We start from the raw sequence: 6000 nt of genomic DNA, 5'->3' as shown, positions 1-6000 counted from the left end.
AACCACTTTTCTAGGTCAAGCAGCATCTTAATACTGACTGACATGTGGTGCCTGGAATTCTGTGTCACTTGTTGTTCACAGTATTATGATCTGAATTGTGCGGCTGATTGATTCTTTCAAATCCAGTGGGGCCTATTATGGATTTAATGAAGCAGACTTTAACATGGTCTTTTAGATCCACTTTGATCTTTAATGCTATAATGGGGGGCATCTGTGACGGCATTATAATGGATTAGCTAAAAAAGTGTCTTGAAAATAGATGCATTTTGGAGCTACAGCATGACATGATGGGACTGTTTAGTGTGTTTTAATGAGTGCACATTTCCATGTAATCCTTCAGTGATATGGAGGTAAATATATTTGTCTTGCTGTTCATGATGGACAGCCCTAAATGCCTCCATTGATTTATAAAGATGATATAATTAAACAAAGAAGTGTAACAGTTCAATAAATGTTAATATTTAGTAACCCTGACAAAAATAGTTTGCAACGAATCCACAGCAGAATTAACCGCTTATCTCTGTCTCTGGGCAACACAATGTCAAAATCAATTTGACAGTCAAATACATTTTTTAACTGAATTAACAAATTGAGTAAATGATCCAATGAGTCTTTCATGAAGTAAGTCACATGTCCCAATGTTTTGATCAATGAATTGGTTGAGGGAATGATTTAATGACATTTAATGAATTGAATGCTTTTTTTCCCATTTGTTTAAGTAAGAGGTGAAGTGCATCACCAGAGTATTCAACGTGCAAATTTTAGGGGTGTAATTTTTGGTTTGAAAACACCACTCACATTAAAAAAATATTATACAATATTGTATAATTATGCGAATTGGGACTTTATAACAAGTAAGTATTTAAAGGAAATACCTACTCAGACAGTACACAATTTTTATATAACCAATGTTGCTACTAACTAATGTTTTAAATTAGCCTGCAGAAAGACTCCATGAATATCCTACTAGATTATTTTTAGAATAAGAATTAGTTCCATTTGGGGCTCAAGCCCCTGCCCCATTAATCGCCAACACTAAAGTGCCCTTGTGGTCCGGTTTGTGTGCCCCCAGATCGGAATTGCAACTGTGCCCTAGCAACATGGCTTATACCCTGCCCCTCCGGAGGTCTGTGCACGCCCGGGTAGAAGTACCAACTCAGTGTTTACAAAGCAAACATGCAAAGAAAGTCAAACGACCTTTACAAAAAACATAAAACAAAGATGCTGGACAATTCTGATGTTGAGGGGGGAAAATGAAATGTTTTTGACCTACCCTTCCTTTTTTAAATGAAGTTAACTACTAAACACGCGTGACCTTCCAATGTGATCATGCAATGTGTGAAGTCGCAGACACACATCGCGGAGCTAGAGCAAGATGAGCATTTTTTATTTTTTTATGTTTCATCTCACAATTCTGACTTTTTTCCTACATTTCCAAGAAGGAAAAATCACAATTGTGAGAAAAGGTCTGAACTGTAAAAAGTCACAATTAATTTGTAAAAAAAAAAAAAATGTATCTCAGTCCTCACAATTCTGGCTTTTTTCTCTAAATTGTGAGTTTAAATAAAGTGATGAAAAACAGTGAAAAGTCTGAGTGCTGTTGTTATTTGAGCACTTATAGAAATAGAAGGGATGGGAAGCATGAGATTGAGGTGGGATTACAGAAGAATCGTCATGGGAGTGAAGTAAGTGTTTGTTCATATTCCTTTGCATTGTGACTGACTTAAGGTGAACAAGCATGATCCTCCCAAATGTTCGCTTAGAGCTCCATTTTATTACCTGTGATTTTCCTTCATCTTTATCCCTAGAAAGTGGCTTGCGTAAGGATTCATGTTCCATTCATTGGGAAGAGATAACTTTCATCTAAGAATTCTTAATGCCCCTGATGACTATATTTAGCTATTTATGTATTTGTTGGTTTGCTTTTTTTACCCTCAGCCAGTCCTGCCGCACTTTGTTAGTCATTTGATACATAATTCATTTATGCAACATGTATATGTGTTGAAGCAAGTCAATTGAATTTTCTGGCTCAAGGACAAAGGCTCAGCAGACTTTCTTCTGTGCTGAATCCAGGCAAATTCATTTCAGTGATGGCAGTAAGAGTAAATAAACAGATGGATCTTGTGGTGATCGTGAGTGGAGTAGTAACAAAAGGAGAAGGGCCTTCACAGTTGGTTTGCGAGTGAAGAGAAGTTGTCAAGGGTGTTGTATAGGGCTCTTATGCGCAATGACTTTCTGTATATTTGACCAAAAATCTAAGCCAACTCCCTGTTAATGCCCCCAAAAGGAACATTTGGATCCTGGCCCAGTTTCTAAAGCACAAACAAAGCAAAAACACATAAACAGGGTTACATGTAGTTCAAGTATGCTGGAATGCTATGGAGTCAGCATTGCATACACTTAAGAATTGTAAACCTAGAAGTGACACTTCATGAAATGCAGAGATGCTGACCTGCCACCACAAGATTGCTCCAAAGAGACTTCAATTGCTTTAGATCTGCTAAATTACAAAGATCAGTAACTAACAGCAGAAAACAGGTATTCAAAGATGTTGTAAATAGTATAAATTCATTAAAAAAATAATTTAAGAAATAATTAAATTAAAATTCCTTTAAATAAGTTTAAAAATGCATGTATTTGAATGTTAATTTGCATGTTTGATTTAAACATGTTGGCACTTGAAATGATGATATCATGATTTCTTTTAACTATCTGTAGAAGGAAAAATAGTTTCACTTCCTTTTTGTTATCCTTCCACAATTCCCATGAAAATCTCTGTCTTGTCACTTTATCTTTAGCAGTGTGCTTGTGTCATTTTTATTAAGTGACAGTAACAAGACCCACTTTCACAAGATTAAAAGGGATCCATTGTTTTTTATGCTCTGTATCATTTTTGTGCTTGACTTTACTTGCAGAGATGGATAAAGAAAAGAGAAATGGTGAATTTGTTAAGATAACTGTCTTCTTGTTTTAAAATGATTTTATCTTTTCATTGTAAATTCAAATTTATGATTAACATTATTGTTGCATTCATTTGTAAAATCTGGCGTCGTGAAAAATCTTCCATTCATCTTTTGTACAGAAAGGATCTCATTCTGATCTAATTAAACAGACACATTAGAAACTGTTGCATTTGTATAATGTCTATGTAATTTTAGTTTACTATGTTCAGGGATTGAAGATTAAGTGTATATAATGCAAAGAGAAGACTGAATATATGACTTGCAGATTTAGCACATTTTTAGGAGGGGTAATTTCCATTCCAAAGGCCTTGAAGCATTTTAATGAAGCCTGGGTGAATTGAATTAGACCTGATCTATGAGGTAATGACAGCATCCATATGTTACATCTTGTTTTATGCAGCACATTCTTCAACTCTAAGTGTCATTTACAAACATTTAGTGTTTATGGTGTGTGTGATGGAATGGGATGGGATGGTCTACATCAAACCAACCATGACTTTTCATTCACATGGAGTCTTTAAATACAATTTATTTTTAAAATGACCTCATGAAATATGCAGGATAGATTCTCTATTGAAACTTCAAACTCCTTGATGGAAGTTTGACCGAAATGTGGTGAATCAATAACTTTGTAGTCAATTGAAACATTTATTGTTTAATTTATCTTAAAATAAAATATTTTGAGGAACTTTTGCAAAATCTAAAGAACTCTTTCCCTCGCTAAAGAACCTTTAGTGCAAGGTTCTTCCCTCATTGCCAATAAAAGAACTTTTATTTTTAAGAGCGTCGTTCTGTAGTCAACATTCATATGAAGAATAGGTTTATCATTTTCCATCTGCAGTAGTAGCAAGCACTTCAATGCCATCTCAAGGTCATTTGTGACGCTGTTGTTGAACTGATTTCTTCATGCCAACGTGGCTTCAGTTGCTAATTAAACAGATAAAAGCTAAATATGTAATGCATTTGTGTCGCTTCCTTTATAGGTTCTCAGAGGACCAGATGCATTTCAAATAAACTTCAAGTGATATAATAAAAATAAAGTAATTATCATTGACATTCATTCACGCTTCTGTTATCTTTTCCTTTTTTGTCACAAACTATTAAGCAGTGCATGTTTACCCTTTGAGACTGTGCTAATGGTCTTATTTTTAATTAGTAAGAATACACCATAATTGAAAATGCATGATCACTACATCTTTGGGCAATGCAGCCACAGCCTGTTGAGAATAAAAGAAGGATAATGATGTAATCCTGCCACTTTCGAAAGAAAGAAAATACAACATAAAATTCTCACTTTGCTAAAATATCTTCAATACTGAAATCAATCTTTCAGGATTAAAAATGAGGAAGTTTGTGTCTGACAGGCAGCCGCTATGTCATCAAGACCTTGCAGTGTTCAACAGGTAGAATATATATATATATATTCACAATGGTCAACATCATCAATTCAACAATGTTTTTTGTTTTTTTCTGAATGCCATTTAGCAGAAGAACTGCCATTTTTCAACCAAAGCATTCTCATTATATGAAATTGCAGGGAGTTGGCTGTCCTGTACTTTTTAAACAGTGAACTTCTGTATCATCTCTGAATGATTGTGATAAAAATGGGATGCTATGAGTAAAGCAGTCTATCCTCCATGTCATTTATACATAAAGGCGCAAGAACATGTTTCACACAGTAAGCCCTATAAATTTAGGAGTGATGTAACCTGACTCCAAGATATCAAAATTAACATGTGGTTTAAAATGTGTGATCATTTTGATGAAGGTATATGACAAAACGGATCCAAATATGATGTCAACTCTTTCTGACACCCGGTCTCAACTTGTCAGCATTACAACTTACACCAAATAAATAGTGAAATAGTATAACAATTTTTTTCAAAATAGTATTCAATAATTATATATATATATATATATATATATATATATATATATATATATATATATATATATATATATATATAAATCAAAATAGGCAGACACTCGTCTATGTGTTCAATCTGTCAAACACAAACCTCAGTAAATGAACAGCAGAAATGTGTGCATTTTGTCTCTGTCTGCTAATAGTGATACATTACTGATCTATTTATAACTCCACCCTACACCACTCTCTCTGACACACCTGCTAGATCTCTGAAGGAGGGAAACATTCTGGAGCAGATCGGCTGTACTCCAGCCGTTCAATGGCTGCAGGGCAGCGCGCCAATCTCAGACGTTATCGGCACCATAGATTTATTGCGACAGAATTTTTTTTTTTCTTTTCTTTCTTTTTTTTTTTTTTTTAGCGTTTTCGCAAGACACACACAAGAGAAGGGGGACTCCATTTTTTAAGACGCTATAAATCTGCCCGGGTGCATTCGGCAAGGACTTTAAATGCAAACACACCCTCGGGTGCGCGGCGGAGAACGCCTGTTACGCGCGAGGCGAGCGCGAGACGGGGGCATTTCCGAGCACATCTATTAAATGGTTGAACTTTAAAATATACGACAGTGGCTTTGGGAACGAGCATTTCACCTGATGGATCTTCAAAAAACTCTACCGCGTTGGCAATGGGGCTGTCACATGCCAACGCGACCGAGAGGAGATAACTGGGGCAACTGAAAATATCAGTTTTTCTTCTGAATTAGTCTGTACAGCATACTACATATGAGACCAACGACAACCATAATTCCAACCGAGAATATTTCACAACGCCCTGAGACTTAAGAAACAGAGTCTTTGAGGAGGTGAGTGCCATTCATAGGATGTCTACATGCCTAGATGCAGTGTAAGGCGAATCAAAATTGGGTTATTTGACACCTGTTGTGAAAGCAATAGTGTCCAATAAACAGCGTAGAGGGATATTCACGAGACGGTCTTTATCGGGTGGCATTTTTTTTTCTCAAGGAATTCTGCATCAAAAAAGTTAGTCTGGCAGTCTAATAATGTAAATTTTAACAATTCACTTCAATCTTAGTTTGCTTTTTTTGGCAGTAAATATAAAACTTTAGCTTTCAGCTTTCTGGTCAATCATGAAATAGCAATACAATATTTA

The 6000-nt window shown here is 35.4% G+C and overlaps 1 protein-coding gene across 1 annotated transcript in view; it reads left to right on the top strand.

Moving 5' to 3' along the window:
* Positions 1 to 5105: 5105 nt before the first annotated feature.
* Positions 5106 to 6000, top strand: part of caln2 (calneuron 2) — a 34556-nt gene continuing 33661 nt past the window's right edge. The window contains exon 1 of the mRNA XM_026196054.1: positions 5106 to 5692. The gene's annotated coding sequence lies outside the window, so the exon portion shown is untranslated. The remainder of the gene's footprint in view (positions 5693 to 6000) is intronic.

The sequence above is a fragment of the Carassius auratus genome, chromosome 21 (genome assembly GCF_003368295.1).
Source record: "Carassius auratus strain Wakin chromosome 21, ASM336829v1, whole genome shotgun sequence".
Lineage (NCBI taxonomy): Eukaryota > Metazoa > Chordata > Actinopteri > Cypriniformes > Cyprinidae > Carassius > Carassius auratus.
This window is presented reverse-complemented; position numbering and strand designations above follow the sequence as displayed.